The sequence below is a fragment of the Pleurodeles waltl genome, chromosome 6, assembly GCF_031143425.1.
Source record: "Pleurodeles waltl isolate 20211129_DDA chromosome 6, aPleWal1.hap1.20221129, whole genome shotgun sequence".
Taxonomy (NCBI): Eukaryota; Metazoa; Chordata; class Amphibia; order Caudata; family Salamandridae; genus Pleurodeles; species Pleurodeles waltl.
In genome coordinates, this window is record NC_090445.1 from 81,971,254 (window position 1) to 81,996,895 (window position 25,642).

A 25,642-nucleotide genomic window follows, 5' to 3' on the forward strand; every position below is an offset into this window, starting at 1 on the left:
TATATTGCGCTGAGGCTTAAAACTACACACACACACACACACTGCAGTTTCCCTCACGATTCCCACAGGACTCCACACAACGCAGCACTTCCCGCCCTGGGAGGCGCCGCTGGGAGAGGTCCTAGGCCGAGCCTTTCCTGCGCCCTTTCCTAGCCTGAGCCGCCCGTGCTTACAGCGAGCTCGGAGTCCGCTCCGGTCCGTTTTGTCCCCCCCCATCCCTTCAAAAAGAGGAGTTTAAGGTCTCATCCTTGCTGGTGTTATGATTAAAGTAGGTATGAAAACTACCTTAATTCGTCAGCAGGATTTGATCACGGGACTGTGGAATATACTGCTCTTGAACGTGGCGCCTTACACCGCTCGGCCATTCCGGCAGCCTCCGGAACGTGTCTCTGGAGGCTGACTGCCACCTCGCGAAACAGGGAGAGTTCACACTGTTCTCTACTGGACATTTAAGTATTTGCCCAGAGACAGGTTGAGAGGACAGATGCATGTATGTACCAGAGTGAGCTCCAGAGAGACTGATGGGGACATAAGACTGGGGTAGAGCGAGAGATGGAGAAAGAGAAAGGTGCCTGTGTTGAGTCAGCAGCAGAGAAAATGAAACAAAGGGGCCTCCTGGGATAACCACACACTACTTCCTCACAAAGAACACACAGAGGGTGTGTGAAATGACATAGGCACAGCAGCCTGGCTAGCTCAGTCGGTAGAGCATGAGACTCTTAATCTCAGGGTCGTGGGTTCGAGCCCCACGTTGGGTGTGATGCTTTTTAAAGGCTTCTCCATTTTCGGGTTTAACATTAACTCTCACCTTTTTCAGGTATTTCGCTGAGGCTTAAAACTACACACACACACATCCTGCAGTTTGCCTCACGATTCCCACAGGACTCCACACAACGTAGCACTTCCCGCCCTGGGAGGCGCCTCTGGGAGCGGTCCTAGGCCGAGCCTTTCCTGCGCCCTTTCCTAGCCTGAGCCGCCCGTGCTTACAGCGAGCTCGGAGTCCTCTCCGGTCCGTCCTGTCCCCCCCCATCCTTTCAAAAAGAGGAGTTTAAGGTCTCATCCCCACTGGTGTTATGATTAAAGTAGGTATGAAAACTACTTTATATCGGCAGTGGAATTTGATCACAGGACTGGGGAAGATACTGCTCTTGAATGTGGCACCTTACACCGCTCGGCCATTCCGGCAGCCTCCGGAACACAGCTCTGGAGGCTGACTGCCACCTCGCGAAACAGGGAGAGTTCACACTGTTATCTACTGGACATTTAAGTATGTGCCCAGAGACAGGTTGAGAGGACAGATGCATGTATGTACCAGAGTGAGCTCCAGAGAGACTGATGGGGACATAAGACTGGGGTAGAGCGAGAGATGTAGAAAGAGAAAGGTGCCTGTGTCGAGTCAGCAGCACAGAAAATGAAACAAAGGGGCCTCCAGGGATAACCACACACTACTTCCTCACAAAGAACACACAGAGAATGTGTGACATGACCTAGGCACAGCAGCCCGGCTAGCTCAGTTGGTAGAGCATGAGACTCTTAATCTCAGGGTCATGGGTTCCGGCCCCATGTTGGGTGTGATGCTTTTTAAAGGCTTATCCATTTTCGGGTTTAACATTAACTCTCACCTTTTTCAGATATTTCGCTGAGGCTTAAAACTACACACACACACACATCCTGCAGTTTTCCTCACGATTCCCACAGGACTCCACACAACGCAGCACTTCCCACCCTGGGAGGCGCCGCTGGGAGCGGTCCTAGGCCGAGCCTTTCCTGCGCCCTTTTCTAGCCTGAGCCGCCTGTGCTTCAAGCGAGCTCGGAGTCCGCTCCGGTCCGTCCTGTCTCCCCCCCATCCTTTCAAAAAGAGGAGTTTAAGGTCTCAACCCAGCCGGTGTTATGATTAAAGTAGGTATGAAAACTACTTTATGTCGGCAGCAGGAATTGATCACGGGACTGGGGAAGATACTGCTCTTGAATGTGGCACCTTACACCGCTCGGCCATTCCGGCAGCCTGCGGAACACTGCTCTGGAGGCTGACTGCCACCTCGCGAAACAGGGAGAGTTCACACTGTTCTCTACTGGACATTCAAGTATGTGCCCAGAGACAGGTTGAGAGGACAGATGCATGTATGTACCAGAGTGAGCTCCAGAGAGACTGATGGGGACATAAGACTGGGGTAGAGCGAGAGATGGAGAAAGAGAAAGGTGCCTGTGTGGAGTCAGCAGCAGAGAAAATGAAACAAAGGGGCCTCCTGGGATAACCACACACTTCTTCCTCACAAAGAACACACAGAGGATGTGTGAAATAAAATAGGGACAGCAACCCGGCTAGCTCAGTTGGTAGAGCATGATACTCTTAATCTCAGGGTTGTGGGTTCGAGCCCAACATTGGGAGTGATGCTTTTTAAAGGCTTCTCCAGTTTCGGGTTTAACATTAACTCTCACCTTTTTCAGATATTTTGCTGAGGCTTAAAACTACACACACACACATCCTGCATTTTGCCTCACAATTCCCACAGGACTCCACACAACGCAGCACTTCCCGCCCTGGGAGGCACCGCTGGGAGCGGTCCTAGGCCGAGCCTTTCCTGCGCCCTTTCCTAGCCTGAGCCGCGCGTGCTTACAGCGAGCTCGGAGTACACTCCGGTCCGTCCTGTCCCCCCCCATCCTTTCAAAAAGACGAGTTTAAGGTCTCATCCCCGCTGGTGTTATGATTAAAGTAGGTATGAAAACTACTTTATGTCTGCAGCAGGATTTGATCACAGGACTGGGGAAGATAATGCTCTTGATTGTGGCACCTTACACCGCTCGGCCATTCCAGAAGCCTCCGGAACATGGTTCTGGAAGCTGACTGCCACCTCGCGAAACAGGGAGAGTTCACACTGTTCTCTACTGGACATTTAAGTATGTGCCCAGAGACAGGTTGAGAGGACAGATGCATGTATGTACCAGAGTGAGCTCCAGAGAGACTGATGGGGACATAAGACTGGGGTAGAGCGAGATATGGAGAAAGAGAAAGGTGCCTGTGTCGAGTCAACAGCAGAGAAAATGAAAAAAGGGGCCTCCTGGGATAACCACACACTACTTCCTCACAAAGAACACACAGAGGATGTGTGAAATAACATAGGCACAGCAGCCCGGCTAGTTTGTCGGTAGAGCATGAGACTCTTGATCTCAGGGTTGTGGGTTCGAGCCCCACGTTGGGTGTGATGCTTTTTAAAGGCTTATCCATTTTCGGGTTTAACATTAACTCTCACCTTTTTCAGATATTTCGCTGAGGCTTAAAACTACACACACACAGATCGTGCAGTTTGCCTCACGATTCCCACAGGACTCCACACAACACAGCACTTCCCGCCCTGGGAGGCACCGCTGGGAGCGGTCCTAGGCCGAGCCTTTCCTGCGCCCTTTCCTATCCTGAGCCGCCCGTGCTTACAGCGAGCTCGGAGTCCGCTCCGGTCCGTCCTGTCCCCCCCCAATCTTTCAAAAAGAGAAGTTTAAGGTCTCATCCCGCTGGTGTTATGATTAAAGTAGGTATGAAAACTACTTTATTTCAGAAGCGAGATTTGATCACAGGACTGGGGAAGATATTGCTCTTGACTGTGGCGCCTTACACCGCTCAGCCATTCCGGTAGCCTCCGGAGCATGGCTCTGGAGGCTGACTGCCAGCTCGCGAAACAGGGAGAGTTCACACTGTTCTCTACTGGACATTTAAGTATGTGCCCAGAGACAGGTTGAGAGGACAGATGCATGTATGTACCAGAATGAGCTCCAGAGAGACTGAATGGGACATAAGTCTGCAGTAGAGCGAGAGATGGAGAAAGAGAAAGGTGCCTGTGTCGAGTCAGCAGCAGAGAAAATGAAACAAAGGGGCCTCCTGGGATAACCACACAATAATTCCTCACAAAGAACACACAGAGGGTGTGTGAAACAACATAGACACAGCAGCCCGGCTAGCTCAGTCGGTAGAGCATGAGACTCTTAATCTGAGGGTTGTGGGTTTGAGCCCCACGTTGGGTGTGATGCTTTTTAAAGGCTTCTCCATTTTCGGGTTTAACATTAACTCTCACCTTTTTCAGATATATTGCGCTGAGGCTTAAAACTACACACACACACACACACACACACTGCAGTTTCCCTCACGATTCCCACAGGACTCCACACAACGCAGCACTTCCCGCCCTGGGAGGCGCCGCTGGGAGAGGTCCTAGGCCGAGCCTTTCCTGCGCCCTTTCCTAGCCTGAGCCGCCCGTGCTTACAGCGAGCTCGGAGTCCGCTCCGTTCCGTTTTGTCCCCCCCCCATCCCTTCAAAAAGAGGAGTTTAAGGTCTCATCCTTGCTGGTGTTATGATTAAAGTAGGTATGAAAACTACCTTAATTCGTCAGCAGGATTTGATCACGGGACTGTGGAATATACTGCTCTTGAACGTGGCGCCTTACACCGCTCGGCCATTCCGGCAGCCTCCGGAACGTGTCCCTGGAGGCTGACTGCCACCTCGCGAAACAGGGAGAGTTCACACTGTTCTCTACTGGACATTTAAGTATTTGCCCAGAGACAGGTTGAGAGGACAGATGCATGTATGTACCAGAGTGAGCTCCAGAGAGACTGATGGGGACATAAGACTGGGGTAGAGCGAGAGATGGAGAAAGAGAAAGGTGCCTGTGTCGAGTCAGCAGCAGAGAAAATGAAACAAAGGGGCCTCCTGGGATAACCACACACTACTTCCTCACAAAGAACACACAGAGGGTGTGTGAAATGACATAGGCACAGCAGCCTGGCTAGTTCAGTCGGTAGAGCATGAGACTCTTAATCTCAGGGTCGTGGGTTCGAGCCCCACGTTGGGTGTGATGCTTTTTAAAGGCTTCTCCATTTTCGGGTTTAACATTAACTCTCACCTTTTTCAGGTATTTCGCTGAGGCTTAAAACTACACACACACACATCCTGCAGTTTGCCTCACGATTCCCACAGGACTCCACACAACGTAGCACTTCCCGCCCTGGGAGGCGCCTCTGGGAGCGGTCCTAGGCCGAGCCTTTCCTGCGCCCTTTCCTAGCCTGAGCCGCCCGTGCTTACAGCGAGCTCGGAGTCCTCTCCGGTCCGTCCTGTCCCCCCCCATCCTTTCAAAAAGAGGAGTTTAAGGTCTCATCCCCACTGGTGTTATGATTAAAGTAGGTATGAAAACTACTTTATATCGGCAGTGGAATTTGATCACAGGACTGGGGAAGATACTGCTCTTGAATGTGGCACCTTACACCGCTCGGCCATTCCGGCAGCCTCCGGAACACAGCTCTGGAGGCTGACTGCCACCTCGCGAAACAGGGAGAGTTCACACTGTTATCTACTGGACATTTAAGTATGTGCCCAGAGACAGGTTGAGAGGACAGATGCATGTATGTACCAGAGTGAGCTCCAGAGAGACTGATGGGGACATAAGACTGGGGTAGAGCGAGAGATGTAGAAAGAGAAAGGTGCCTGTGTCGAGTCAGCAGCACAGAAAATGAAACAAAGGGGCCTCCAGGGATAACCACACACTACTTCCTCACAAAGAACACACAGAGAATGTGTGACATGACCTAGGCACAGCAGCCCGGCTAGCTCAGTTGGTAGAGCATGAGACTCTTAATCTCAGGGTCATGGGTTCGGGCCCCACGTTGGGTGTGATGCTTTTTAAAGGCTTATCCATTTTCGGGTTTAACATTAACTCTCACCTTTTTCAGATATTTCGCTGAGGCTTAAAACTACACACACACACACATCCTGCAGTTTGCCTCACGATTCCCACAGGACTCCACACAACGCAGCACTTCCCACCCTGGGAGGCGCCGCTGGGAGCGGTCCTAGGCCGAGCCTTTCCTGCGCCCTTTTCTAGCCTGAGCCGCCTGTGCTTCAAGCGAGCTCGGAGTCCGCTCCGGTCCGTCCTGTCTCCCCCCCATCCTTTCAAAAAGAGGAGTTTAAGGTCTCAACCCAGCCGGTGTTATGATTAAAGTAGGTATGAAAACTACTTTATGTCGGCAGCGGGAATTGATCACGGGACTGGGGAAGATACTGCTCTTGAATGTGGCACCTTACACCGCTCGGCCATTCCGGCAGCCTGCGGAACACTGCTCTGGAGGCTGACTGCCACCTTGCGAAACAGGGAGAGTTCACACTGTTCTCTACTGGACATTCAAGTATGTGCCCAGAGACAGGTTGAGAGGACAGATGCATGTATGTACCAGAGTGAGCTCCAGAGAGACTGATGGGGACATAAGACTGGGGTAGAGCGAGAGATGGAGAAAGAGAAAGGTGCCTGTGTCGAGTCAGCAGCAGAGAAAATGAAACAAAGGGGCCTCCTGGGATAACCACACACTACTTCCTCACAAAGAACACACAGAGGATGTGTGAAATAATATAGACACAACAGCCCGGCTAGCTCAGTCGGTAGAGCATGAGACTCTTAATCTCAGGGTCGTGGGTTCGAGCCCCACGTTGGGCGTGATGCTTTTTAAAGGCTTATCCATTTTCGGGTTTAACATTAACTCTCACCTTTTTCAGATATTTCGCTGAGGCTTAAAACTACACACACACATCCTGCAGTTTGCCTCATGATTCCCACAGGACTCCACACAACGCAGCACTTCCCACCCTGGGAGGCGCCGCTGGGAGCGGTCCTAGGCCGAGCCTTTCCTACGCCCTTTCCTGGCCTGAGCCGCCCGTGCTTACAGCGAGCTTGGAGTCCGCTCCGGTCTGTCCTATCTCCCCCCCCATCCTTTCAAAAAGAGGAGTTTAAGGTCTCAACCCCGCTGGTGTTATGATTAAAGTAGGTATGAAAACTAATTTATGTCGGCAGCGGGAATTGATTACGGGACTGGGGAAGATACTGCTCTTGAATGTGGCGCCTTACACGGCTCGGAAATTCCGGTAGCCTCCCGAACACGGCTCTGGAGGCTGACTGCCACCTCGCGAAACAGGGAGAGTTCACACTGTTCTCTACTGGACATTCAAGTATGTGCCCAGAGACAGGTTGAGAGGACAGATGCATGTATGTACCAGAGTGAGCTCCAGAGAGACTGATGGGGACATAAGACTGGGGTAGAGCGAGAGATGGAGAAAGGTGCCTGTGTCGAGTCAGCAGCAGAGAAAATGAAACAAAGGGGCCTCTTGGGATAACCACACACTACTTCCTCACAAAGAACACACAGAGGTTGTGTGAAATACCACAGGCACAGAAGCCCGGCTAGCTCAGTCGGTAGAGCATGAGACTCTTAATCTCAGGGTCGTGGGTTCGAGCCCCACGTTGGGCGTGATGATTTTTAAAGGCTTTACCATTTTCGGGTTTAACATTAACTCTCACCTTTTTCAGATATTTCGCTGAGGCTTAAAACGACACACACACACACATCCTGCCGTTTGCCTCACGATTCCCACAGGACTCCACACAACGCAGCACTTCCAGCCCTGGGAGGCGCCGCTGGGAGCGGTCCTAGGCCCAGCCTTTCCTGCGCCCTTTCCTAGCCTGAGCCGCCCGTGCTTACAGCGAGCTCGGAGTCCGCTTCGGTCCGTCCTGTCCCCCCCCATCCTTTCAAAAAGAGGAGTTTAAGGTCTCATCCACGCTGGTGTTATGATTAAAGTAGGTATGAAAACTACTTTATGTCAGCAGCGGGATTTGATCACGGGACTGGGGACGATACGGCTCTAGAATGTGAAACTTTACACCGCTCGGCCATTCCGGCAGCCTGCGGAGCACTGCTCTGGAGGCTGACTGCCACCTCGCAAAACAGGGAGAGTTCACACTGTTCTCTACTGGACATTTAAGTATGTGCCCAGAGACAGGTTGAGAGGACAGATGCATGTATGTACCAGAGTGAGCTCCAGAGAGACTGATGGGGACATAAGACTGGAGTAGAGCGAGAGATGGAGAAAGAGAAAGGTGCCTGTATCGAGTCAGCAGCAGAGAAAATGAAACCAAAGGGCCTCCTGGGATAACCACACACTACTTCCTCACAAAGAACACACAGAGGATGTGTGAAATGACATAGGCACAGCAGCCCGGCTAGCTCAGTCGGTAGAGCATAACACTCTTAATCTCAGGGTTGTGGGTTCAAGCCCCACGTTGGGTGTGATGCTTTTTAAAGGCTTCTCCATTTTCGGGTTTAACATTAACTCTCACCTTTTTCAGATATATTTCGCTGAGGCTTAAAACTACACACACACATCCTGCAGTTTGCTTCACTATTCCCACAGGACTCCACACAACGCAGCACTTCCCACCCTGGGAGGCGCCGCTTGGAGCGGTCCTAGGCCGAGCCTTTCCTGCGCCCTTTTCTAGCCTGAGCCGCCCATGCTTACAGCGAGCTCGGAGTCCGCTCCGGTCCGTCCTGTCTCCCACCCATCCTTTCAAAAAGAGGAGTTTAAGGTCTTAACCCCGCCGGTGTTATGATTAAAGTAGGTATGAAAACTACTTTATGTCGGCAGCGGCAATTGATCACGGGACTGGGGAAGATACTGTTCTTGAATGTGGCGCCTTACACCGCTCGGAAATTCCGGCAGCCTCCCGAACACGGCTCTGGAGGCTGACTGCCACCTCGCGAAACTGGGAGAGTTCACACTGTTCTCTACTGGACATTCAAGTATGTGCCCAGAGACAGGTTGAGAGGACAGATGCATGTATGTACCAGAGTGAGCTCCAGAGAGACTGATGGGGACATAAGACTGCGGTAGAGCGAGAGATGGAGAAAGAGAAAGGTGCCTGTGTCGAGTCAGCAGCAGAGAAAATGAAACAAAGGGGCCTCCTGGGATAACCACACACTACTTCCTCACAAAGAACACACAGAGGGTGTGTGAAATGACATAGGCACAGTAGCCTGGCTAGCTCAGTCGATAGAGCATGAGCCTATTAATCTCAGGGTTGTGGGTTCGAGCCCCATGTTGGGTGTGATGCTTTTTAAAGGCTTCTCCATTTTCGGGTTTAACATTAACTCTCACCTTTTTCAGATATTTCGCTGAGGCTTAAAATGACACACACACACATCCTGCCGTTTGCCTCACGATTCCCACAGTACTCCACACAACGCAGCACTTCCCGCCCTGGGAGGCGCCGCTGGGAGCGGTCCTAGGCCCAGCCTTTCCTGCGCCCTTTCCTAACCTGAGCTGCCCGTGCTTACAGCGAGCTCGGAGTCTGCTCCGGTCCGGCCTGTCCCCCCCATCCTTTCAAAAAGAGGAGTTTAACGTCTCATCCCCGCTGGTGTTATGATTAAAGTAGGTATGAAAACTACCTTATGTCAGCAGCGGGATTTGATCACGGGACTGGGGACAATACTGCTCTAGAATGTGGCACCTTACACCGCTCGGCCATTCGGGCAGCCTCCGAAATACGGCTCTGGAGGCTGACTGCCACCTCGCAAAACAGGGAGAGTTCACACTGTTCTCTACTGGACATTTAAGTATGTGCCCAGAGACAGGTTGAGACGACAGATGCATGTATGTACCAGAGTGAGCTCCAGAGAGACTGATTCGGACATAAGACTGGAGTAGAGCGAGAGATGGAGAAAGAGAAAGGTGCCTGTATCGAGTCAGCAGCAGAGAAAATGAAACCAAGGGGCCTCCTGGGATAACCACACACTACTTCCTCACAAAGAACACACAGAGGATGTGTGAAACCACATAGGTACAGCAGCCTGGCTAGCTCAGTCGGAAGTGCATGAGACTCTTAATCTCAGGGTCGTAGGTTCAAGCCCCAGGTTGGGCGTGATGCTTTTTAAAGGCTTCTCCATTTTCGGGTTTAACATTAACTCTCACCTTTTTCAGATATATTTCGCTGAGGCTTAAAACTACACACACACACACATCCTGCAGTTTGCCTCACGATTCCCACAGGACTCCACACAACGCAGCACTTCCCACCCTGGGAGGCGCCGCTGGGAGCGGTCCTACGCCGAGCCTTTCCTGCGCCCTTTTCTAGCCTGAGCCGCCCGTGCTTACAGCGAGCTCGGAGTCCGCTCCGGTCCGTCCTGTCTCCCCCCCATCCTTTCAAAAAGAGGAGTTTAAGGTCTCAACCCGCTGGTGTTATGATTAAAGTAGGTATGAAAACTACTTTATGTCAGCAGCGGGAATTGATCACGGGACTGGGGAAGATACTGCTCTTGAATGTGGCGCCTTACACCGCTCGGAAATTCCGGCAGCCTCCGAAACACGGCTCTGGAGGCTGACTGCCACCTCGCGAAACAGGGAGAGTTCACACTGTTCTCTACTGGACATTTAAGTATGTGCCCAGAAACAGGTTGAGAGGACAGATGCATATATGTACCAGAGTGAGCTCCAGAGAGACTGATGGGGACATAAGACTGGTGTAGAGCAAGAGATGTAGAAAGAGAAAGGTGCCTGTGTCGAGTCAGCAACAGATAAAATGAAACAAAGGGGCCTCCTGGGATAACCACACACTACTTCCTCACAAAGAACACACAGAGGGTGTGTGAAATGACATAGGCACAGCAGCCCGGCTAGTTCAGTCAGTAGAGCATGAGACTCTTAATCTCAGGGTCGTGCGTTTGAGCCCCATGTTGGGCGTGATACTTGTTAAAGGCTTCTCCATTTTCGGGTTGAACATTAACTCTCACCTTTTTCAGATATTTCGCTGAGGCTTACAACTACACACACACACACACACATTCTGCAGTTTGCCTCACGATTCCCACAGGACTCCACACAAAGTAGTACTTCCCGCCCTGGGAGGCGACGCTGGGAGCGGTCCTAGGGCGAGCCTTTCCTGCGCCCTTTCCTAGCCTGAGCCGCCCGTGCTTACAGCAAGCTCGGAGTCCGCTCCGGTCCGTCCTGTCCCCCCCCGTCCTTTCAAAAAGAGGAGTTTAAATTCTCATCCCTGCTGGTGTTATGATTAAAGTAGGTATGAAAACTACTTTATGTCGGCAGCGGTATTTGATCACGGGACAGTGGAAGATACTGCTCTTGAATGTGGCACCTTACACCGCTTGGCCATTCCGGCAGCCTCCGGAACACGGCTTGGGAGGCTGACTGCCACCTTGCGAAACAGGGAGAGTTCACACTGTTCTCTACTGGACATTTAAGTATGTGCCCAGAGACAGGTTGAGAGGACAGATGCATGTATGTACCAGAGTGAGCTCCAGAGAGACCTATGGTGACATAAGACTGGGGTAGAGCGAGAGATGGAGAAAGAGAAAGGTGCCTGTGTCGAGTCAGCAGCAGAGAAAATGAAACAAAGGGGCCTCCTGGGATAACCACACACTACTTCCTCACAAAGAACACAAAGAGGGTGTGTGAAATGAAACAAGCACAGCAGCCTAGCTAGCTCAGTCGGTAGAGCATGAGAGTCTTAATCTCAGGGTCGTGGGTACGAGCCCTATGTTGGGCGTGATGCTTTTTAAAGGCTTCTCCATTTTCGGGTTTAACATTAACTCTCACCTTTTTCAGATATTTCGCTGAGGCTTAAAACTACACACACACACACATCCTGCAGTTTGCCTCACGATTCCCACAGAACTCCACACAACGCAGCACTTCCCGCCCTGGGAGGCGCCGCTGGGTGCGGTCCTAGGCCGAGGCGTTCCTGCGCCCTTTCCTAGCCTGAGCCGCCAGTGCTTACAGCGAGCTCGGAGTCCGCTCCGGTACGTCCTGTCCCCCCCATCCTTTTAAAAAGAGGAGTTTAAAGTCTCATCCCCGTTGGTGTTATGATTAAAGTAGGTATGAAAACTACTTTATGTCGGCATCGGGATTTGATCACGGGACTGGGGAAGATACTGCTCTTGAATGTGGCACCTTACACCGCTCGGCCATTCCGGCAGCCTGTGGAACAGCGCTCTGGAGGCTGACTGCCACCTCGCGAAACAGGGAGAGTTCACACTGTTCTCTACTGGACATTTAAGTATGTGCCCAGAGACAGGTTGAGAGGACAGATGCATGTATGTACCACAGTGAGCTCCAGAGAGACTGATGGGGACATAAGACTGGGGTAGAGCGAGAGATGGAGAAAGAGAAAGGTGCCTGTGTCGAGTCAGCAGCAGAGAAAATGAAACAAAGGGGCCTCCTGGGATAACCACACACTACTTCCTCACAATTGAACACACAGAGGGTGTGTGAAATGACGTAGGCACAGCAGCCCGGCTAGCTCAGTCGGTAGAGCATGAGACTCTTAATCTCACGGTCGTGGGTTTGAGCCCCACGTTGGGCGTGATGCATTTTAAAGGCTTCTCAATTTTCGGTTTTAACATTAACTCTCACCTTTTTCAGATATTTCGCTGAGGCTTAAAACTACACACACACACATCCTGCAGTTTGCCTCACGATTCCCACAGGACTCCACACAACGCAGCACTTCTCACCCTGGGAGGCGCCGCTGGGAGACGTCCTAGGCCGAGCCTTTCCTGCACCCTTTCCTAGCCTGAGCCGCCTGTGCTTACAGCGAGCTCGGTTTCCGCTCCGGTCCGTCCTGTCCCCCCCCATCCTTTCAAAAAGACGAGTTTAAGGTCTCATCCCCGCTGGTGTTATGATTAAAGTAGGTATGAAAACTACTTTATGTCTGCAGCAGGATTTGATCACAGGACTGGGGAAGATAATGCTCTTGATTGTGGCACCTTACACCGCTCGGCCATTCCAGAAGCCTCCGGAACATGGTTCTGGAAGCTGACTGCCACCTCGCGAAACAGGGAGAGTTCACACTGTTCTCTACTGGACATTTAAGTATGTGCCCAGAGACAGGTTGAGAGGACAGATGCATGTATGTACCAGAGTGAGCTCCAGAGAGACTGATGGGGACATAAGACTGGGGTAGAGCGAGAGATGGAGAAAGAGAAAGGTGCCTGTGTCGAGTCAGCAGCAGAGAAAATGAAACAAAGGGGCCTCCTGGGATAACCACACACTACTTCCTCACAAAGAACACACAGAGGATGTGTGAAATAACATAAGCACAGCAGCCCGGCTAGTTTGTCGGTAGAGCATGAGACTCTTGATCTCAGGGTTGTGGGTTCGAGCCCCACGTTGGGCGTGATGCTTTTTAAAGGCTTATCCATTTTCGGGTTTAACATTAACTCTCACCTTTTTCAGATATTTCGCTGAGGCTTAAAACTACACACACACAGATCGTGCAGTTTGCCTCACGATTCCCACAGGACTCCACACAACACAGCACTTCCCGCCCTGGGAGGCACCGCTGGGAGCGGTCCTAGGCCGAGCCTTTCCTGCGCCCTTTCCTATCCTGAGCCGCCCGTGCTTACAGCGAGCTCGGAGTCCTCTCCGGTCCGTCCTGTCCCCCCCCATCCTTTCAAAAAGAGGAGTTTAAGGTCTCATCCCCACTGGTGTTATGATTAAAGTAGGTATGAAAACTACTTTATATCGGCAGTGGAATTTGATCACAGGACTGGGGAAGATACTGCTCTTGAATGTGGCACCTTACACCGCTCGGCCATTCCGGCAGCCTCCGGAACACAGCTCTGGAGGCTGACTGCCACCTCGCGAAACAGGGAGAGTTCACACTGTTATCTACTGGACATTTAAGTATGTGCCCAGAGACAGGTTGAGAGGACAGATGCATGTATGTACCAGAGTGAGCTCCAGAGAGACTGATGGGGACATAAGACTGGGGTAGAGCGAGAGATGTAGAAAGAGAAAGGTGCCTGTGTCGAGTCAGCAGCACAGAAAATGAAACAAAGGGGCCTCCTGGGATAACCACACACTACTTCCTCACAAAGAACACACAGAGAATGTGTGACATGACCTAGGCACAGCAGCCCGGCTAGCTCAGTTGGTAGAGCATGAGACTCTTAATCTCAGGGTCATGGGTTCGGGCCCCACGTTGGGTGTGATGCTTTTTAAAGGCTTATCCATTTTCGGGTTTAACATTAACTCTCACCTTTTTCAGATATTTCGCTGAGGCTTAAAACTACACACACACACACATCCTGCAGTTTGCCTCACGATTCCCACAGGACTCCACACAACGCAGCACTTCCCACCCTGGGAGGCGCCGCTGGGAGCGGTCCTAGGCCGAGCCTTTCCTGCGCCCTTTTCTAGCCTGAGCCGCCTGTGCTTCAAGCGAGCTCGGAGTCCGCTCCGGTCCGTCCTGTCTCCCCCCCATCCTTTCAAAAAGAGGAGTTTAAGGTCTCAACCCAGCCGGTGTTATGATTAAAGTAGGTATGAAAACTACTTTATGTCGGCAGCGGGAATTGATCACGGGACTGGGGAAGATACTGCTCTTGAATGTGGCACCTTACACCGCTCGGCCATTCCGGCAGCCTGCGGAACACTGCTCTGGAGGCTGACTGCCACCTCGCGAAACAGGGAGAGTTCACACTGTTCTCTACTGGACATTCAAGTATGTGCCCAGAGACAGGTTGAGAGGACAGATGCATGTATGTACCAGAGTGAGCTCCAGAGAGACTGATGGGGACATAAGACTGGGGTAGAGCGAGAGATGGAGAAAGAGAAAGGTGCCTGTGTCGAGTCAGCAGCAGAGAAAATGAAACAAAGGGGCCTCCTGGGATAACCACACACTACTTCCTCACAAAGAACACACAGAGGATGTGTGAAATAATATAGACACAACAGCCCGGCTAGCTCTGTCGGTAGAGCATGAGACTCTTAATCTCAGGGTCGTGGGTTCGAGCCCCACGTTGGGCGTGATGCTTTTTAAAGGCTTATCCATTTTCGGGTTTAACATTAACTCTCACCTTTTTCAGATATTTCGCTGAGGCTTAAAACTACACACACACACATCCTGCAGTTTGCCTCACGATTCCCACAGGACTCCACACAACGCAGCACTTCCCACCCTGGGAGGCGCCGCTGGGAGCGGTCCTAGGCCGAGCCTTTCCTACGCCCTTTCCTAGCCTGAGCCGCCCGTGCTTACAGCGAGCTGGGAGTCCGCTCCGGTCTGTCCTATCTCCCCCCCCATCCTTTCAAAAAGAGGAGTTTAAGGTCTCAACCCCGCTGGTGTTATGATTAAAGTAGGTATGAAAACTAATTTATGTCGGCAGCGGGAATTGATTACGGGACTGGGGAAGATACTGCTCTTGAATGTGGCGCCTTACACGGCTCGGAAATTCCGGTAGCCTCCCGAACACGGCTCTGGAGGCTGACTGCCACCTCGCGAAACAGGGAGAGTTCACACTGTTCTCTACTGGACATTCAAGTATGTGCCCAGAGACAGGTTGAGAGGACAGATGCATGTATGTACCAGAGTGAGCTCCAGAGAGACTGATGGGGACATAAGACTGGGGTAGAGCGAGAGATGGAGAAAGGTGCCTGTGTCGAGTCAGCAGCAGAGAAAATGAAACAAAGGGGCCTCTTGGGATAACCACACACTACTTCCTCACAAAGAACACACAGAGGTTGTGTGAAATACCACAGGCACAGAAGCCCGGCTAGCTCAGTCGGTAGAGCATGAGACTCTTAATCTCAGGGTTGTGGGTTCGAGCCCCACGTTGGGCGTGATGATTTTTAAAGGCTTTTCCATTTTCGGGTTTAACATTAACTCTCACCTTTTTCAGATATTTCGCTGAGGCTTAAAACGACACACACACACACATCCTGCCGTTTGCCTCACGATTCCCACAGGACTCCACACAACGCAGCACTTCCAGCCCTGGGAGGCGCCGCTGGGAGCGGTCCTAGGCCCAGCCTTTCCTGCGCCCTTTCCTAGCCTGAGCCGCCCGTGCTTACAGCGAGCTCGGAGTCCGCTTCGGTCCGTCCTGTCCCCCCCCATCCTTTCAAAAAGAGGAGTTTAAGGTCTCATCCCCGCTGGTGTTATGATTAAAGTAGGTATGAAAACTACTTTATGTCAGCAGCGGGATTTGATCACGGGACTGGGGACGATACGGCTCTAGAATGTGAAACTTTACACCGCTCGGCCATTCCGGCAGCCTGCGGAGCACTGCTCTGGAGGCTGACTGCCACCTCGCAAAACAGGGAGAGTTCACACTGTTCTCTACTGGACATTTAAGTATGTGCCCAGAGACAGGTTGAGAGGACAGATGCATGTATGTACCAGAGTGAGCTCCAGAGAGACTGATGGGGACATAAGACTGGGGTAGAGCGAGAGATGGAGAAAGAGAAAGGTGCCTGTGTCGAGTCAGCAGCAGAGAAAATGAAACAAAGGGGCCTCCTGGGTTAACCACACACTACTTCCTCACAAAGAACACACAGAGGATGTGTGAAATGACATAGGCACAGCAGCCCGGCTGGCTCAGTCGATAGAGCATGAGACTCTTAATCTGAGGGTCGTGGGTTCGAGCCCCACGTTGGGCGTGATTCTTTTTAAAGGCTTATCCATTTTCGGGTTTAACATTAACTCTCACCTTTTTCAGATATTTCGCTGAGGCTTAAAACTACACACACACACATATCCTGCAGTTTGCCTCACGATTCCCACAGGACTCCACACAACGCAGCACTTCCCACCCTGGGAGGCGCCGCTGGGAGCAGTCCTAGGCCGAGCCTTTCCTACGCCCTTTCCTAGCCTGAGCCGCCCGTGCTTACAGCGAGATGGGAGTCCGCTCCGGTCCGTCCTAACTCCCCCCCATCCTTTCAAAAAGAGGAGTTTAAGGTCTCAACCCCGCTGGTGTTATGATTAAAGTAGGTATGAAAACTAATTTATGTCGGCAGCGGGAATTGATTACGGGACTGGGGAAGATACTGCTCTTGAATGTGGCGCCTTACACCGCTCGGAAATTCCGGCAGCCTCCCGAACACGGCTCTGGAGGCTGACTGCCACCTCGCGAAACAGGGAGAGTTCACACTGTTCTCTACTGGACATTCAAGTATGTGCCCAGAGACAGGTTGAGAGGACAGATGCATGTATGTACCAGAGTGAGCTCCAGAGAGACTGATGGGGACATAAGACTGGGGTAGAGCGAGAGATGGAGAAAGAGAAAGGTGCCTGTGTCGAGTCAGCAGCAGAGAAAATGAAACAAAGGGGCCTCCTGGGATAACCACACACTACTTCCTCACAAAGAACACACAGAGGGTGTGTGAAATGACATAGGCACCGTAGCCTGGCTAGCTCAGTCGGTAGAGCATGAGCCTCTTAATTTCAGGGTTGTGGGTTCGAGCCCCATGTTGGGCGTGATGCTTTTTAAAGGCTTCTCCATTTTCCGGTTTAACATTAACTCTCACCTTTTTCAGATATTTCGCTGAGGCTTAAAACGACACACACACACACACATCCTGCCGTTTGCCTCACGATTCCCACAGGACTCCACACAACGCAGCACTTCCCGCCCTGGGAGGCGCCGCTGGGAGGGGTCCTAGGCCCAGCCTTTCCTGCGCCCTTTCCTAACCTGAGCTGCCCGTGCTTACAGCGAGCTCGGAGTCCGCTCCGGTCCGTCCTGTCCTTCCCATCCTTTCAAAAAGTGGAGTTTAACGTCTCAACCTCGCTGTTGTTATGATTAAAGTAGGTATGAAAACTACCTTATGTCAGCAGCGGGATTTGATCACGGGACTGGGGACAATACTGTTCTAGAATGTGGCACCTTACACCGCTCGGCCATTCGGGCAGACTCCGGAACACGGCTCTGGAGGCTGACTGCCACCTCGCAAAACAGGGAGAGTTCACACTGTTCTCTACTGGACATTTAAGTATGTGCCCAGAGACAGGTTGAGACGACAGATGCATGTATGTACCAGAGTGAGCTCCAGAGAGACTGATGGGGACATAAGACTGGAGTAGAGCGAGAGATGGAGAAAGAGAAATGTGCCTGTATCGAGTCAGCAGCAGAGAAAATGAAACCAAAGGGCCTCCTGGGATAACCACACACTACTTCCTCACAAAGAACACACAGAGGATGTGTGAAATGACATAGGCACAGCAGCCCGGCTAGCTCAGTCGGTAGAGCATGAGACTCTTAATCTCAGGGTCGTGGGTTCAAGCCCCACGTTGGGTGTGATGCTTTTTAAAGGCTTCTCCATTTTCGGGTTTAACATTAACTCTCACCTTTTTCAGATATATTTCGCTGAGGCTTAAAACTACACACACACATCCTGCAGTTTGCCTCACTATTCCCACAGGACTCCACACAACGCAGCACTTCCCACCCTGGGAGGCGCCGCTGGGAGCGGTCCTAGGCCGAGCCTTTCCTACGCCCTTTCCTAGCCTGAGCCGCCCGTGCTTACAGCGAGCTGGGAGTCCGCTCCGGTCCGTCCTATCTCCCCCCCCATCCTTTCAAAAAGAGGAGTTTAAGGTCTCAACCCCGCTGGTGTTATGATTAAAGTAGGTATGAAAACTACTTTATGTCGGCAGCAGGATTTGATCACGGGACTGGGGAAGATACTGCTCTTGAATGTGGCACCTTACACCGCTCGGCCATTCCGGCAGCCTGTGGAACAGCGCTCTGGAGGCTGACTGCCACCTCGCGAAACAGGGAGAGTTCACACTGTTCTCTACTGGACATTTAAGTATGTGCCCAGAGACAGGTTGAGAGGACAGATGCATGTATGTACCACAGTGAGCTCCAGAGAGACTGATGGGGACATAAGACTGGGGTAGAGCGAGAGATGGAGAAAGAGAAAGGTGCCTGTGTCGAGTCAGCAGCAGAGAAAATGAAACAAAGGGGCCTCCTGGGATAACCACACACTACTTCCTCACAATTGAACACACAGAGGGTGTGTGAAATGACGTAGGCACAGCAGCCCGGCTAGCTCAGTCGGTAGAGCATGAGACTCTTAATCTCACGGTCGTGGGTTTGAGCCCCACGTTGGGCGTGATGCTTTTTAAAGGCTTATCCATTTATGGGTTTAACATTAACTCTCACCTTTTTCAGATATTTTGCTGAGGCTTAAAACTACACACACACACATCCTGCAGTTTGCCTCACGATTCCCACAGGACTCCACACAACGCAGCACTTCCCACCCTGGGAGGCGCCACTGGGAGCAGTCCTAGGCCGAGCCTTTCCTGCGCCCTTTCCTAGCCTGAGCGGCCCGTGCTTACAGCGAGCTCGGAGTCCGCTCCGGTCCGTCCTGTCTCCCCCTCATCCTTTCAAAAAGAGGAGTTTAAGGTCTCAACCCCGCTGGTGTTATGATTAAAGTAGGTATGAAAACTACTTTATGTCAGCAGCGGGATATGATCACGGGACTGGGGACGATACGGCTCTAGAATGTGAAACCTTACACCGCTCGGCCATTCCGGCAGCCTGCGGAGCACTGCTCTGGAGGCTGACTGCCACCTCGCAAAACAGGGAGAGTTCACACTGTTCTCTACTGGACATTTAAGTATGTGCCCAGAGACAGGTTGAGAGGACAGATGCATGTATGTACCAGAGTGAGCTCCAGAGAGACTGATGGGGACATAAGACTGGGGTAGAGCGAGAGATGGAGAAAGAGAAAGGTGCCTGTGTTGAGTCAGCAGCAGAGAAAATGAAACAAAGGGGCCTCCTGGGTTAACCACACACTATTTCCTCACAAAGAACACACAGAGGATGTGTGAAATGACATAGGCACAGCAGCCCGGCTGGCTCAGTCGGTAGAGCATGAGACTCTTAATCTCAGGGTCGTGGGTTCAAGCCCCACGTTGGGCGTGATGCTTTTTAAAGGCTTATCCATTTTCGGGTTTAACATTAACTCTCACCTTTTTCAGATATTTCGCTGAGGCTTAAAACTACACACACACATCCTGCAGTTTGCCTCACGATTCCCACAGGACTCCACACAACGCAGCACTTCCCACCCTGGGAGGCGCCGCTGGGAGCAGTCCTAGGCCGAGCCTTTCCTACGCCCTTTCCTAGCCTGAGCCGCCCGTGCTTACAGCGAGATGGGAGTCCGCTCCGGTCCGTCCTAACTCCCCCCCATCCTTTCAAAAAGAGGAGTTTAAGGTCTCAACCCCGCTGGTGTTATCATTAAAGTAGGTATGAAAACTAATTTATGTCGGCAGCGGGAATTGATTACGGGACTGGGGAAGATACTGCTCTTGAATGTGGCGCCTTACACCGCTCGGAAATTCCAGCAGCCTCCCGAACACGGCTCTGGAGGCTGACTGCCACCTCGCGAAACAGGGAGAGTTCACACTGTTCTCTACTGGACATTCAAGTATGTGCCCAGAGACAGGTTGAGAGGACAGATGCATGTATGTACCAGAGTGAGCTCCAGAGAGACTGATGGGGACATAAGACTGGGGTAGAGCGAGAGATGGAGAAAGAGAAAGATGCCTGTGTCGAGTCAGCAGCAGAGAAAATGAATCAAAGGGGCCTCCTGGGATAACCACACACTACTTCCTCACAAAGAACACACAGAGGGTGTGTGAAATGACATAGGCACAGGAGCCCGGCTAGCTCAGTCGGTAGAGCATGAGACTCTAATCTCAGGGTCGTGGGTTCGAGCCCCACGTTGGGCGTGATGCTTTTTAAAGGCTTCTCCATTTTCGGGTTTAACATTAACTCTCACCTTTTTCAGATATATTTAGCTGAGGCTTAAAACTACACACACACACACACACACATCCTGCAGTTTGCCTCACGATTCCCACAGGACTCCACACAACGCAGCACTTCCCACCCTGGGAGGCGCCGCTTGGAGCGGTCCTAGGCCGAGCCTTTCCTGCTCCCTTTTCTAGCCTGAGCCGCCCGTGCTTACAGCGAGCTCGGAGTCCGCTCCGGTCCGTCCTGTCTCCCCCCCATCCTTTCAAACAGAGGAGTTTAAGGTCTTAACCCCGCCGGTGTTATGATTAAAGTAGGTATGAAAACTACTTTATGTCGGCAGCGGGAATTGATCACGGGACTGGGGAAGATACTGCTCTTGAATGTGGCGCCTTACACCGTTCGGAAATTCCGGCAGCCTCCCGAACACGGCTCTGGAGGCTGACTGCCACCTCGCGAAACAGGGAGAGTTCACACTGTTCTCTACTGGACATTCAAGTATGTGCCAGGGACAGGTTGAGAGGACAGATGCATGTATGTACCAGAGTGAGCTCCAGAGAGACTGATGGGGACATAAGACTGGGGTAGAGCGAGAGATGGAGAAAGAGAAAGGTGCCTGTGTCGAGTCAGCAGCAGAGAAAATGAAACAAAGGGGCCTCCTGGGATAACCACACACTACTTCCTCACAACGAACACACAGAGGGTGTGTGAAATGACATAGGCACCGTAGCCTGGCTAGCTCAGTCGGTAGAGCATGAGCCTCTTAATCTCAGGGTTGTGGGTTTGAGCCCCATGTTGGGCGTGATGCTTTTTAAAGGCTTCTCCATTTTCCGGTTTAACATTAACTCTCACCTTTTTCATATATTTCGCTGAGGCTTAAAACGACACACACACACACATCCTGCCGTTTGCCTCACGATTCCCACAGGACTCCACACAACGCAGCGCTTCCCGCCCTGGGAGGCGCCGCTGGGAGAGGTCCTAGGCCCAGCCTTTCCTGCGCCCTTTCCTAACCTGAGCTGCCCGTGCTTACAGCGAGCTCGGAGTCCGCTCCGGTCCGTCCTGTCCTTCCCATCCTTTCAAAAAGAGGAGTTTAACGTCTCGTCCCCGCTGGTGTTATGATTAAAGTAGGTATGAAAACTACCTTATGTCAGCAGCGGGATTTGATCACGGGACTGGGGACAATACTGCTCTAGAATGTGGCACCTTACACCGCTCGGCCATTCGGGCAGCCTCCGGAACACGGCTCTGGAGGCTGACTGCCACCTCGCAAAACAGGGAGAGTTCACACTGTTCTCTACTGGACATTTAAGTATGTGCCCAGAGACAGGTTGAGACGACAGATGCATGTATGTACCAGAGTGAGCTCCAGAGAGACTGATGGGGACATAAGACTGGAGTTGAGCGAGAGATGGAGAAAGAGAAAGGTGCCTGTATCGAGTCAGCAGCAGAGAAAATGAAACCAAAGGGCCTCCTGGGATAACCACACACTACTTCCTCACAAAGAACACACAGAGGATGTGTGAAATGACATAGGCACAGCAGCCCGGCTAGCTCAGTCGGTAGAGCATAAGACTCTTAATCTCAGGGTTGTGGGTTCAAGCCCCACGTTGGGTGTGATGCTTTTTAAAGGCTTCTCCATTTTCGGGTTTAACATTAACTCTCACCTTTTTCAGATATATTTCGCTGAGGCTTAAAACTACACACACACATCCTGCAGTTTGCCTCACTATTCCCACAGGACTCCACACAACGCAGCACTTCCCACCCTGGGAGGCGCCGCTTGGAGCGGTCCTAGGCCGAGCCTTTCCTGCGCCCTTTTCTAGCCTGAGCCGCCCATGCTTACAGCGAGCTCGGAGTCCGCTCCGGTCCGTCCTGTCTCCCACCCATCCTTTCAAAAAGAGGAGTTTAAGGTCTTAACCCCGCCGGTGTTATGATTAAAGTAGGTATGAAAACTACTTTATGTCGGCAGCGGGAATTGATCACGGGACTGGGGAAGATACTGTTCTTGAATGTGGCGCCTTACACCGCTCGGAAATTCCGGCAGCCTCCCGAACACGGCTCTGGAGGCTGACTGCCACCTCGCGAAACTGGGAGAGTTCACACTGTTCTCTACTGGACATTCAAGTATGTGCCCAGAGACAGGTTGAAAGGACAGATGCATGTATGTACCAGAGTGAGCTCCAGAGAGACTGATGGGGACATAAGACTGGGGTAGAGCGAGAGATGGAGAAAGAGAAAGGTGCCTGTGTCGAGTCAGCAGCAGAGAAAATGAAACAAAGGGGCCTCCTGGGATAACCACACACTACTTCCTCACAAAGAACACACAGAGGGTGTGTGAAATGACATAGGCACAGTAGCCTGGCTAGCTCAGTCGATAGAGCATGAGCCTATTAATCTCAGGGTTGTGGGTTCGAGCCCCATGTTGGGTGTGATGCTTTTTAAAGGCTTCTCCATTTTCGGGTTTAACATTAACTCTCACCTTTTTCAGATATTTCGCTGAGGCTTAAAATGACACACACACACACACATCCTGCCGTTTGCCTCACGATTCCCACAGTACTCCACACAACGCAGCACTTCCCGCCCTGGGAGGCGCCGCTGGGAGCGGTCCTAGGCCCAGCCTTTCCTGCGCCCTTTCCTAACCTGAGCTGCCCGTGCTTACAGCGAGCTCGGAGTCTGCTCCGGTCCGGCCTGTCCCCCCCATCCTTTCAAAAAGAGGAGTTTAACGTCTCATCCCCGCTGGTGTTATGATTAAAGTAGGTATGAAAACTACCTTATGTCAGCAGCGGGATTTGATCACGGGACTGGGGACAATACTGCTCTAGAATGTGGCACCTTACACCGCTCGGCCATTCGGGCAGCCTCCGGAATACGGCTCTGGAGGCTGACTGCCACCTCACAAAACAGGGAGAGTTCACACTGTTCTCTACTGGACATTTAAGTATGTGCCCAGAGACAGGTTGAGACGACAGATGCATGTATGTACCAGAGTGAGCTCCAGAGAGACTGATGGGGACATAAGACTGGAGTAGAGCGAGAGATGGAGAAAGAGAAAGGTGCCTGTATCGAGTCAGCAGCAGAGAAAATGAAACCAAGGGGCCTCCTGGGATAACCACACACTACTTCCTCACAAAGAACACACAGAGGATGTGTGAAACCACATAGGTACAGCAGCCTGGCTAGCTCAGTCGGTAGAGCATGAGACTCTTAATCTCAGGGTCGTAGGTTCAAGCCCCACGTTGGGCGTGATGCTTTTTAAAGGCTTCTCCATTTTCGGGTTTAACATTAACTCTCACCTTTTTCAGATATATTTCGCTGAGGGTTAAAACTACACACACACACACACATCCTGCAGTTTGCCTCACGATTCCCACAGGACTCCACACAACGCAGCACTTCCCACCCTGGGAGGCGCCGCTGGGAGCGGTCCTACGCCGAGCCTTTCCTGCGCCCTTTTCTAGCCTGAGCCGCCCGTGCTTACAGCGAGCTCGGAGTCCGCTCCGGTCCGTCCTGTCTCCCCCCCATCCTTTCAAAAAGAGGAGTTTAAGGTCTCAACCCGCTGGTGTTATGATTAAAGTAGGTATGAAAACTACTTTATGTCAGCAGCGGGAATTGATCACGGGACTGGGGAAGATACTGCTCTTGAATGTGGCGCCTTACACCGCTCGGAAATTCCGGCAGCCTCCGAAACACGGCTCTGGAGGCTGACTGCCACCTCGCGAAACAGGGAGAGTTCACACTGTTCTCTACTGGACATTTAAGTATGTGCCCAGAAACAGGTTGAGAGGACAGATGCATATATGTACCAGAGTGAGCTCCAGAGAGACTGATGGGGACATAAGACTGGTGTAGAGCAAGAGATGTAGAAAGAGAAAGGTGCCTGTGTCGAGTCAGCAACAGATAAAATGAAACAAAGGGGCCTCCTGGGATAACCACACACTACTTCCTCACAAAGAACACACAGAGGGTGTGTGAAATGACATAGGCACAGCAGCCCGGCTAGTTCAGTCAGTAGAGCATGAAACTCTTAATCTCAGGGTCGTGCGTTTGAGCCCCATGTTGGGCGTGATACTTGTTAAAGGCTTCTCCATTTTCGGGTTGAACATTAACTCTCACCTTTTTCAGATATTTCGCTGAGGCTTACAACTACACACACACACACACACATTCTGCAGTTTGCCTCACGATTCCCACAGGACTCCACACAAAGTAGTACTTCCCTCCCTGGGAGGCGACGCTGGGAGCGGTCCTAGGCCGAGCCTTTCCTGCGCCCTTTCCTAGCCTGAGCCGCCCGTGCTTACAGCAAGCTCGGAGTCCGCTCCGGTCCGTCCTGTCCCCCCCTGTCCTTTCAAAAAGAGGAGTTTAAATTCTCATCCCTGCTGGTGTTATGATTAAAGTAGGTATGAAAACTACTTTATGTTGGCAGCGGTATTTGATCACGGGACAGTGGAAGATACTGCTCTTGAATGTGGCACCTTACACCGCTTGGCCATTCCGGCAGCCTCCGGAACACGGCTTGGGAGGCTGACTGCCACCTTGCGAAACAGGGAGAGTTCACACTGTTCTCTACTGGACATTTAAGTATGTGCCCAGAAACAGGTTGAGAGGACAGATGCATATATGTACCAGAGTGAGCTCCAGAGAGACTGATGGGGACATAAGACTGGTGTAGAGCAAGAGATGTAGAAAGAGAAAGGTGCCTGTGTCGAGTCAGCAACAGATAAAATGAAACAAAGGGGCCTCCTGGGATAACCACACACTACTTCCTCACAAAGAACACACAGAGGGTGTGTGAAATGACATAGGCACAGCAGCCCGGCTAGTTCAGTCAGTAGAGCATGAAACTCTTAATCTCAGGGTCGTGCGTTTGAGCCCCATGTTGGGCGTGATACTTGTTAAAGGCTTCTCCATTTTCGGGTTGAACATTAACTCTCACCTTTTTCAGATATTTCGCTGAGGCTTACAACTACACACACACACACACACATTCTGCAGTTTGCCTCACGATTCCCACAGGACTCCACACAAAGTAGTACTTCCCTCCCTGGGAGGCGACGCTGGGAGCGGTCCTAGGCCGAGCCTTTCCTGCGCCCTTTCCTAGCCTGAGCCGCCCGTGCTTACAGCAAGCTCGGAGTCCGCTCCGGTCCGTCCTGTCCCCCCCTGTCCTTTCAAAAAGAGGAGTTTAAATTCTCATCCCTGCTGGTGTTATGATTAAAGTAGGTATGAAAACTACTTTATGTTGGCAGCGGTATTTGATCACGGGACAGTGGAAGATACTGCTCTTGAATGTGGC

At 51.8% G+C, this 25,642-nt stretch overlaps 8 non-coding genes across 8 annotated transcripts; all 8 read left to right on the forward strand.

Annotated features, from left to right (window-relative positions):
* Positions 1-685: 685 nt before the first annotated feature.
* Positions 686-758, forward strand: TRNAK-CUU (transfer RNA lysine (anticodon CUU)). Its single transcript has one exon. It is a non-coding gene; the product is annotated as a tRNA-Lys (tRNA).
* Positions 759-6,397: 5,639 nt separating this feature from the next.
* Positions 6,398-6,470, forward strand: TRNAK-CUU (transfer RNA lysine (anticodon CUU)). The gene has a single exon. It is a non-coding gene; the product is annotated as a tRNA-Lys (tRNA).
* Positions 6,471-7,205: 735 nt separating this feature from the next.
* TRNAK-CUU (transfer RNA lysine (anticodon CUU)) lies at positions 7,206-7,278 on the forward strand. Its single transcript has one exon. It is a non-coding gene; the product is annotated as a tRNA-Lys (tRNA).
* A 1,558-nt stretch (positions 7,279-8,836) lies between these two features.
* Positions 8,837-8,909, forward strand: TRNAN-AUU (transfer RNA asparagine (anticodon AUU)). Its single transcript has one exon. It is a non-coding gene; the product is annotated as a tRNA-Asn (tRNA).
* A 6,448-nt stretch (positions 8,910-15,357) lies between these two features.
* Positions 15,358-15,430, forward strand: TRNAK-CUU (transfer RNA lysine (anticodon CUU)). Its single transcript has one exon. It is a non-coding gene; the product is annotated as a tRNA-Lys (tRNA).
* Positions 15,431-17,807: 2,377 nt separating this feature from the next.
* Positions 17,808-17,880, forward strand: TRNAK-CUU (transfer RNA lysine (anticodon CUU)). Its single transcript has one exon. It is a non-coding gene; the product is annotated as a tRNA-Lys (tRNA).
* A 1,559-nt stretch (positions 17,881-19,439) lies between these two features.
* TRNAK-CUU (transfer RNA lysine (anticodon CUU)) lies at positions 19,440-19,512 on the forward strand. Its single transcript has one exon. It is a non-coding gene; the product is annotated as a tRNA-Lys (tRNA).
* A 3,193-nt stretch (positions 19,513-22,705) lies between these two features.
* On the forward strand, positions 22,706-22,778 carry TRNAN-AUU (transfer RNA asparagine (anticodon AUU)). Its single transcript has one exon. It is a non-coding gene; the product is annotated as a tRNA-Asn (tRNA).
* Positions 22,779-25,642: the final 2,864 nt, after the last annotated feature.